An 11,188-nucleotide genomic window follows, 5' to 3' on the forward strand; every position below is an offset into this window, starting at 1 on the left:
CATCGCACCCACGCGGAAAACTCGCTCGTATGAAAGGGGCCTTAGGGTCCCATAGTGCTATACAGAAATAAGTACAGAAACCCCCTTTTTATGTCAACAAATTCCTTTTTCCTGGTTTTAAAGGGGTTGTCTCACTTCAGCAAATTGCATTATCATGGAGAGAAAGTTAATAGAAGGCACTCCGTATTTTTCGCTTTATAAGACGCACATAAAAGTGGGGTGGAAAATGGCCGTGCGTCTTATAAAGCGGATACTTCGCTGGCCGCTATGCTGCACAGTGCACCAGCGAAGTATCAGTGTAGAGGGAGGAGGCGGAGACACTCATGGCGGGGCCCGGTGCAGTGACTCTACTCTAATACACAACTGTTAAATACATTCAATCTGATCTATATCTAAATGTCAATTTTTGCCAAGACATAAGTGTTGTCGCCTTGTCATATGAGCTTCACCTATGACTAATAATGGATCAATTAGGTGTCAGGTGTGTATGAAAAGAACCCCAGTACACTAGACCTTCACATCAACTGTAACTAGACCTCTGCAAACATGCCTAAGAGTCACCCGGAGACTAAAGTGTTGATTATCAAGAGGCTGAAGACCAGATCCACTGCTGATGTGGCAGACACCTTCAATGTGTCTCAGCGTCAAGTTCAGAGGATAAAAAAAAAATTTGAAGAGACTGGAGACGTTTTGGACAAGGCCAGGTCAGGCCGACCCCGCAAGACAACTGCTCGAGAGGACTGTTTGTTGGCTTGAAAATCCAAGGCCAGCCCATTTTCCACTGCAGAAGAGCTCCAAGAGACCTGGTCATCTGAAGTCCCTGTGTCAACCAGAACAGTTTGTCGGATTCTGTCTCGAAATGGCCTCCATGGTCGAATCAGTGCCCATAAGCCAGCACTAAACAAAAGACAATTGAAAAACCGTGTGGCATTTGCCAAGGGCCACAGACTGCTAAAAGGATAGATGCTGGAAAAGTGGCAGAAGGTGGATTTTTCAGATGAATCTTCTGTTGGAGGAGACCTACTGGAACCCGCATGGAGCCGAGATTTACCCAGAAAACAGTGAAGTTTGGTGGAGACAAAATCATGGTCTGGGGTTACATCTAGTATGGGGGTGTGCCAGGGATCTACAGGGTGGAAGGCAACATCAATAGTCTAAAATACCAAGAAATCTTAGCTACCTCTTATATTCCCAACCATAAAAAAGGCCAAATTCTGCAGCAGGATGGTGCTCCATCTCATACTTCCATCTCCACATTAAAGTTCCTTAAGGCGAAGAAGATCAAGATGCTCCAGGATTGGCCAGCTCAGTCACCAGACATGAACATCATTGAGCATATGTGGTGTAAGATGAAAGAGGAAGCATGGAAGACGAAACCAAAGAATATTGATGAACTCTGGGAGGCATGCAAGACTGTTTTCTTTGCTGTTCATGATGACTTCATCAATAAATTGTATGAATCCTTGCAACAGCATGGATGCTGTCCTTCAAGCTCATGGAAGTCATACAAGATATTAAATTTGGATCTCACAGCACCACTACTTAATTTGCTGACATATTTTTGGATTTGCAGTAAAGTTGTTCAATTTCTGTATAGGCGACAAAACTTTTGTCTTGCCAAAATTTTACCTTTCTGTCTTAATTAAATGATTTTTTTCAGTGAAACTAATTTATTTCAGTGCATTAAACATCATTTGGGAGGGCTTTAGCTTTTCATATGAGCTATTTCTAACACCAATTGATTAATTAAAAGTCAGGTTAATAGCAGGAGTTTCTACAAAATAGTGAAGCGACAATACTTTTGTCAGGGACTGTAGTTATATAATTTTATTTCATTATTTCTGTGTCAGGCGAGACGTTCATTATAAAAAAGTCGCCTGTCCAAAAAAAAAGTCGCCACCCGGATTTAACTAAGCAAATAGTTATGAGCCTCCTACTGGATAATTACTGCCTGGGCGATTATCTTTCAGCTGGCAACAAGTTACTTAACCCCAACTGGTGCAATGAGTTGCTTCTCATTTCTTAAACAACCATGTCGAAAGACACATCTCGTGGTCGTGTAAAAGATGTTAGTCTGTTTGAGAAGGGTCAAATCATTGGCATGCATCAAGCAGAGAAAACTTCTAAGGAGATTGCAGAAACTACTAAAATTGGGTTAAGAACTGTCCAACGCATTATAAAAAACTTGAAGGATAATAGTGGGGACCCATCGTATTCAAGGAATAAAGAAATGTGGCGGGAAAAAAATCCTGAATGATCGTGATCGGCGGTCACTTAAACGTTTGGTGAATTCAAATCGAAGAAAAACAACAGTAGAACTCAGGGCTATGTTTAATAGTGAAAGTAAAAGCATTTCCACACGCACAATGCGAAGGGAACTCAAGGGATTGGGACTGAACAGCTGTGTAGCCGTAAGGAAACCAATAATCAGTAAGGCAAACCAGAAAAAAAGGCTTCAATTTGCTAGAGAGCATAAAGATTGGACTTTGGAGCAATGGAAGAAGGTGATGTGGTCTGATGAGTCCAGATTTACCCTGTTCCAGAGTGATGGGCGCATCAGGGTAAGAAGAGAGGCAGATGAAGTGATGCACCCATCATGCCTAGTGCCTACTGTACAAGCCTGTGGGGGCAGTGCTATGATCTGGTTGCTGCAGTTGGTCAGGTCTAGGTTCAGCAACAGTATGTGCTCCAAGAATGAGGTCAGCTGACTACCTGAACATACTTAATGACCAGGTTACTCCATCAATGGATTTTTTCTTCCCTAATGGTACGGGCATATTCCAAGATTACAATGCCAGGATTCATCGGGCTCAAATTGTGAAAGAGGTTCAGGAAGCATGAGACATCATTTTCACACATGGATTGGCCACAACAGTGTCCAGACCTTAAACCCATTGAGAATCTTTGGGATGTGCTGGAGAAGGCTTTGCGCAGCAGCCAGACTCTACTATCATCAATGCAAGATCTTGGTGAAAAATGAATGCAACACTGGATGGAAATAAATCTTGTAACATCGCAGAAGCTTATCAAAACGATGCCACAGCGAATGCTTGCCGTGATCAAAGCTAAAGGCGGTCCAACAAAAAAAAATTTAATGGCGACTTTTTTTAACCAGACTGCAAGGAGCTTCACCCAGAGGAGTGGAGCCTGAACTCTACAATCTTCTCTCTGATGTGAAGAAGTGAAGAAGGGAGGAAGAAAGAAAGAAACAGCTTTGGATGCTATAGCAACAGAAAGGAGAAATTAAGATATCCAAATTTGCTCTCTGTATTGCTCTCACCATTAGTGATGGATGTGGCTGGAGGTAGATTACACGGTCATTGGATATCAATTTTACAGCAGGCCCGTGGATTACGGGCCCGCAAAAATTATGCATTCAGCGTACATAAAAGAACAAGTAAGTATGTGGCTGGAGGTCTATTAGACGGTCAATGGATATCAATTTTACTGAAGGCCAGTACAAATACATTGTACATGTTTAAAAGAACTTAAAATATAAAATTGGATTAAAAACATGGCTAACGAAATCCCCCCTCTTGAAAAAAACCCTAATGATAACAGTTCAAACACGTGGTTATCATTATTATACATTAGGCATTCAACGGACAGAAAAGGCCTTTTATGCCGTTGTATTTACCTAAGACAGGGACCATTATTTGTTCTGGGTGGTGGCAGATAGTTGTGGGCTGTCATGAGGAAATTCAATTAAACGTGGTCGTCACAGGTTGCTCAGGATGTGTGCCATGCACTGCATGTGTGTCATTTTGTCCTGTTTCAGCGCGCTCAGCAGATTGGCACCGTTGTCGCACACCACTTAACCAACTGTCAAATTAAGCGGGGGTAGCTACTGATCGACCTGTGACAGCAAAGGTGAAATGAGTGCAGGACCAGGGTGGCTCTTGGCTTACAGGCACAACAGCCGCAGCACAGCATGGCAGCGTCTCACCTGGCACGTCAAATAGGTTCTAGGGAGCTTGGGGGGGCGCAGCAAAATAGGCGGTAGCAGTGGAAAAGGAGGAGTCAGCCGAGGAGGAGACGGAGGATGGAGGAGGAGGAGAAGAAGAGGCAGGCCTGCTTGCAATCCGTGGCGGTAACACCAAATCCATATGGGTGCCACGGGTTGCATGTTTAACGGCCGTCAGAAGGTTCACCCAGTGGGCAGTAAAAGTTATGTACCTTCCCTGCCTGTGTTTGCTAGACCACGTGTCTGTGGTCAGATGTATCTTGGCACCGACATTATGTGCCAGAGATACATTCACTTGCTGCTGAACGTGGCCATATAGCTCCGTGATGCCCTTCTGGGAGAAATATTTCCTTCCGGTGACCTTCCATTGTGGTGTGCCAATGGCCACAAATTTTCTAAAGGCCTCCAAGTCCACCAGTTTATATGGAAGTCTTTGCCGGGCTAGCAGTTCCGACAAGCTAGCAGTCAGCCATTGGGCAAGAGGGTTATCTGGCGTCATCATCTTTTTTCACTCGAACATTTGGGCCACGGAAGCCTGCTTTTTGCCAGATGAACGCGACAATGGCACGGTGGAAGGTGGAGTGGAGGACAAATGGGAGGAGAGAGGAGAAGGAGAAGAGTCAGGACATGGAGCGCCGGGAGTGTGGCTTTGTGGGTTATGACCATGTTGCTCCCACAGGGCTCGGTGATGGGAGGCCAGGTGCCTTCATAAGGTTGTCTTCCCTAGGTGAGTGTTGGGCTTACTGCGACTTATGCGTTGACAGCACAGGCAGCAGATGGCAACACTATTGTCAGCAGCGGACACGGTAAAAAAAAAGCCCACACTACGGAGCCATGTCCCGGCATCCTGGGAGTGCCAGATGTGACCGTGCATGGTGGATGGCTCGTTGCAGATACATTAGCAGTCTACTTTTTGCCTTCTGTGCACTATAAGTTCTGCCTGCTTCTCCTCCTTCTCCTCCCTGTCTGCTGCTCCGTCTCTCCCTCTGATCTCCCCTCTTCTTCCTCTCTTGTGGGCACCCATGTGACGTCCATGGACACATCATCATCACCACCACCACTGATATTAGAGGTCTCAGAGTACGCAGCAACAGCGGGGACCACCCTCCTTGGGCTGATCTGGGTACTGTCATCAGACTGCTGGGTGGCGACCGATGATGCCTCCTCTTCCTGATCCGATGCCAAGAATGGTTGCGCATCAGTAAGGTCTTGGAATGGATGCGAAAATAATTCCTATGACTCGAGCGGAGGGGATATGGTGGTGGTGGTGTCTTTGGGGGTGCACACAGTAGAGAGTGAAGAGGGTGCAGATAAAGAGTATGAGGGTGCAGAAGAGGGTGCAGAAGAGGAAGGCTGAGTGAGCCACTCATCAAACAAATGCTGCACTACCTAAATGACCTATATAGAAAGTATATTATTGGTATATAACACCCCTGCTTCAATCAGTTTTTTTGGGGGGCAACTGGTATATCACACCAGTAGAAATTATTTGTTCCAATACTGTTTGGCACTCTGTGTAGCTGCGGTAACGCAGCAAAACCGCAAACAAATGCTGCACTGCCCAAATGCACTATATAGAAAGTATATTATTGGTATATAACAACCACGAACGAGCAAAGTTCGCCGCAAAACGACCACCGGGCGAATTGCAAGGCCATCTCTACTCACCATGTTCAAGCGTCATATCAGTTAACTGGAAGGAGAGGCTGATACATATTCCAGTAGCTTCTATTATTGCTGAGAGTACTCAGGAAGAGTCTGGAGGAGCTGACGGAAATCATAGCCAATTTCCCATGACGAGCTTGCTTGACCTGGTTCACATTTCTGTGCTCACTCTCGAAGGACAGTACCTGAAGTCTGCCAGACATTATGGACCTTCTTTTCCAAAAAGGGTGTCTTCTTCATCCACACAAGTTGCATCTAACAGTATGGAAGCTGGCAAGGACAACCTATGGATTTCCACTGAGGTAGTTAACAATACAGTATGTTCGATGCCTGAAGGCCCAGGATATTTTTGTAAAATGTATTGAAAAAGAAAATCACTCATGGTGCAGTTCACCACCATCAAGACACAGTTGCAAAGCAAGGTCTCTAACTATCACTAACCACTGGCTAACCATCAGTTTAAAACATTGAAAGATTTTTCTATCAGATTCATGATATTCAAGATCTTCTTGATAGTTGTCATCACATCTACAAGGCATATTAATGAACTACAGGATTAGTCATACAAGGGACCTTTTCTCAAGGATCTAGAATCCACAAGGTCAGAAGCAGGAAGAGGCCAGAGAACAAGTAATACCACTAGCCCAGTAGATCAGGGGATCTATTAAGAAACACTCAGTTTTGTCACTCAATCTACCTGCTCAACTGCCATGTCCTGGGCTAAACGAGGCTCACCCACTTGAACACTGCTCTGTAAGTCCCATTTGTGACTGATCTGGCACAGGATGTCCAGAAAAATGAACATTTATTTACCTGAAATTTTCATTTCCTGTAGTCCATAGGCAGCACAACCTTTCCTCCTTTAGTAAATTCAACATGGCTATATAGAAATAGCTCCTTCCTCCTGCTGGGGCCAAGCTGATCATTACAGCTCATTATCCTGTCTCTGTCTAGTTGTACTTAAGGGGCTTTAACCCATTTGTGACTGAGCTGCCTATGGACTACAGGAAATGAAAAGGTAAATAAGTTTTCGTTATATAACTCTCTATATACAACTTTCTATATTTAACCCTCTATATCCAATAGTCTTTCTATGGTCCTTTATCTATAACCCTCTATATATAACTTTCTAGATATAACTCTCTATAGATAACCCTCTATATATGATCTGTACATATAACTTTCAATATTTAACTCTCTCTATATTACCCTCTATATATAACAACCTTCTAGATATAACCCTCTATAGATAACCCTCTATTTTTAGCCATCACTATATATCCTTCTTTATACAATACTCTCTCTAGAACCCTTTTCATATACAGTGGTCCCTCAAGATACAATGGCCTCAGGATACAATATTTTCAACATACAATAGTCTTTTCTGACCCATCGTCAGTTGAAACTACTGTAGATTCAGCCTACAATGTCTCAGACTGAGATCCAACCAATCAAGGCCACTTCTCTGGTAAAATATCTGTATTAGTTGCTGTTAGCAGCCATTCCTGACTGTTATATGTTACATGTTTAATCTGTCTTAGTTATCTGCTTATTTTTCTTAAATATTCATTTTCTCTTATCTTGGATGACATTTTGGGGCTTTGGAACCAATTACTCAACTTACAATTGTGTCAACATACAATGGTTTTCCTGGAACCAATTAATATTGTACCTTGAGGGACAACTGTACAGCTCTATATCTTCTTTATTTGTAATCCTCTCTATGTAACCCCTCTGTAGGTGTAACCCTGTGTGTATATATATATAAAATAATACAAACCGGATTCCAAAAAAAGTTGGGACAAATCGTGAATAAAAACTGAATGCAATGATGTGGAGGTGCCAACTTCTAATATTTTATTCAGAATAGAACATAAATCACGGAACAAAAGTTTAAACTGAGAAAATGTACAATTTTAAGGGGAAAATATGTTGAATCAGAATTTCATGGTGTCAACAAATCCCCAAAAAGTTGGGACAAGGCCATTTTCACCACTGTGTGGCATCTCCCCTTCTTCTTACAACACTCAACAGACGTCTGGGGACCGAGGAGACCAGTTTCTCAAGTTTAGAAATAGGAATGCTCTCCCATTCTTGTCTAATACAGGCCTCTAACTGTTCAATCGTCTTGGGCCTTCTTTGTTGCACCTTCCTCTTTATGATGCGCCAAATGTTCTCTATAGGTGAAAGATCTGGACTGCAGACTGGCCATTTCAGTACCTGGATCCTTCTCCTACGCAGCCATGATGTTGTGACTGATGCAGAATGTGGTCTGGCATTATCTTGTTGAAAAATGCAGGGTCTTCCCTGAAAGAGATGACGTCTGGATGGGAGCATATGTTGTTCTAGAACCTGAATATATTTTTCTGCATTGATGGTGCCTTTCCAGACATGCAAGCTGCCCATGCCACACGCATTCATGCAACCCCATACCATCAGAGATGCAGGCTTCTGAACTGAGTGTTGATAACAACTTGGGTTGTCCTCTTTGGTCCGGATGACATGGCGTCCCAGATTTCCAAAAAGAACTTCGAATCGTGACTCGTCTGACCACAGAACAGTCTTCCATTTTGCCACACTCCATTTTAAATGATCCCTGGCCCAGTGTAAACGCCTGAGCTTGTGGATCTTGCTTAGAAATGGCTTCTTCTTTGCACTGTAGAGTTTCAGCTGGCAACGGCGGATGGCACAGTGGATTGTGTTCACTGACAATGGTTTCTGGAAGTATTCCTGAGCCCATTCTGTGATTTCCTTTACAGTAGCATTCCTGTTTGTGGTGCAGTGTTGTTTAAGGGCCCGGAGATCGCGGGCATCCAGTATGGTTTTACGGCCTTGACCCTTACGCACAGAGATTGTTCCAGATTCTCTGAATCTTCGGATGATGTTATGCACAGTTGATGATGAAAGATGCAAAGTCTTTGCAATTTTTCGCTGGGTAACACCTTTCTGATATTGCTCCACTATCTTTCTGCGCAACATTGTTGGAATTGGTGATCCTCTACCCATCTTGGCTTCTGAGAGACACTGCCACTCTGAGAAGCTCTTTTTATACCCAATCATGTTGCCAATTGACCTAATTAGTGTTAATTGGTCTTCCAGCTGTTCGTTATGCTCAAATTTACTTTTTCCAGCCTCTTATTGCTACTTGTCCCAACTTTTTTGGGATTTGTTGACACCGTGAAAATTTGAATCAACGTATTTTTCCTTTAAAATGATACATTTACTCGGATTAAACGCTTGATGTGTCATCTACGTTCTATTACAAATAAAATATTGACATTTGCCATCTCCACATCATTGCATTTAGTTTTTATTCACAATTTGTTTAGTGTCCCAACTTTTTTGGAATCTGTTTTGTATATATATTGTGGGGTTTCGCTCTGGTAGATAGGGTACAGAGGCAAAATACAAGTTCTTAACTCAAAACGTCAGTGTTTGTTCACACTTGAGGCAATTGCACAAAACAGCACGTAACTTTGCAGTCTTGGTGTTAATTTACACACAATGGAAAGTTCATATAACACAAGTCACCTTGCTGTCAGTTCTGCCTCCAGTAGTCCACAGCAGGCTTTAGGGGGCCTGTTTCTCCAGCGTGCTGCTCTCAGCCCTCCAGCATGGCACAAATCCCCAGATCCCAAAAACAGAGACATCTCTGCTGAGCCCAGCTGCCTATTTAAGGACAGCCAGCTGCTTCTTAAACTCCGGTCCGGTATTTGACCTCACCTGGCTGGAAACCAGCCCAGCTGCACATGCTGGGAGGAAAACATCTGCCTTGCCAGACACAACCCCTCACTGTGTCACAAGATATATATATATATATATATATATATATATTTATACCCTCTGTAGGTGTGACCTTGTATATATGACCCTCTATGGGTGTGAACTTGTAAATATAAACCTCCATAGTTATGACCCTGTATATATAACCCTTTATAGGTGTAACCCTGTACATATATAACCCTCTATAAGTGTAACCCAGTATATATAACCATCTATAGGTGTAACCCTATATATATATATATATATAAAACACTCTATAATTGTTACCCTGTATATATAACCTTCTATAGGTGTTACCCTGTATATATAACTCTCTGTAGGTGTAACCCTGTATATATAAACCTCTGTAAGTGTAGCCCTGTATAAATATAACCCTCTATAGGTGTAGCCCTGTATATATAACCTTCTATGGTGTAGTCTTCTGTAGGTGTAACTCTGTGTTTTTTTCTCTGCAGGAGTCATCCAATTTATTAGCTATAATCAGTACAGGGCGATCAGTTATTACACCGACAGCATCAACAACTCCAACACCTTTGTGTACCAGAGAAGCTTCTGGTATCTAGAATGCAAGATCTTGGGCCCAGCATCTTACTTCCTGTGTATTCTCTGTTTTTTGTATGCAGTACACGTGTTCAGGATGATGCACTGATTTGATCATGTATGACATATACATTAATTTCACCCCCTTATATTCTAGGGTGACTGCAAAACCTGCCCCAGTGCTGGATGTCCAAAGATGGGTCATTACGCAGACACTTACCGTGGGGTTGCCACTTCCAGCCAGGTCTTCTATATGACCACCCCATAGTCACGTAAAGTCTTATCAATAGGTAAGAGTTTCAAACCCAGAAGAAGAGAATGGGCACAGAGACTGGTCCGCCAGTATATATAGAGGCCGGTCCTCCAGTATAGAGGCTCGTCCTTCAGTATGGATAGAGACTGGTCCTCCAGTATAGATAGAGGCGGTTCCTCCAGTATAGATAGAGGCGGTTCCGCCAGTATAAATAGAGACTGGTCCTCCAGTATGGAAAGAGGCTGGTCCTCCAGTATGGATGGAGGCTGGTCCTCCAGTATGGATAGCAGCTGGTCCTCCAGTATGGATAGAGCCTGCTCTTTTAGTATTGATAGAGCCTGGTCCTCCAGTATGGATAGAGCCTGGTCCTCCAGTATGGATATACTGGTCATCCAATATAGAGGCTGGTCCTCCAGTATGGATAGACTCGTCATCTAATATAGAGGCTGATCCTCTATTATAGATAGAGGCTATTCCTCCAGTATAGATAGAGACTGGTCCTCCAGTATAGATTGAGACTGGTCCTCCAGTATAGAGGCTGGTCCTCCAGTATGGATAGACTGGTCATCCAGTATATATAGATGCTGGTCATCCAGTATGGATAGAGGCTGCTCCTCCAGTCTAGAGACTAGTGATATAGTTAGAGGTTGGCCCTCCATTATGAATAGACTGGTCATCAGTATAGATAGACGCTGGTGATCCAGTTTAAATAGAGGCTGGTCCCCTATTATAGATGGAGGCTGGTTCTCCAGTATAAATAGAGGCTGGTCCTCCAGTAGAGGCAGAGTCTAATTCTCTGACCTAGGGTCTAGTCCATGAATGGGGGAGGATAAAGAGATAATCCCACGGTGAAAAAAGACCAGCCTTTGTAGTCAAACAGGAACTTTTTTTTATTTTTGTAGCAGGTGGTACAATGCGTTTCGGGGTAGAGAAAACCCTTTCATCAGGTACAGACTGCTGCATTGTGCTGTCTGAACATGAGC

The sequence above is a fragment of the Bufo gargarizans genome, chromosome 2 (assembly GCF_014858855.1).
Source record: "Bufo gargarizans isolate SCDJY-AF-19 chromosome 2, ASM1485885v1, whole genome shotgun sequence".
In the NCBI taxonomy this organism is placed as follows: domain Eukaryota; kingdom Metazoa; phylum Chordata; class Amphibia; order Anura; family Bufonidae; genus Bufo; species Bufo gargarizans.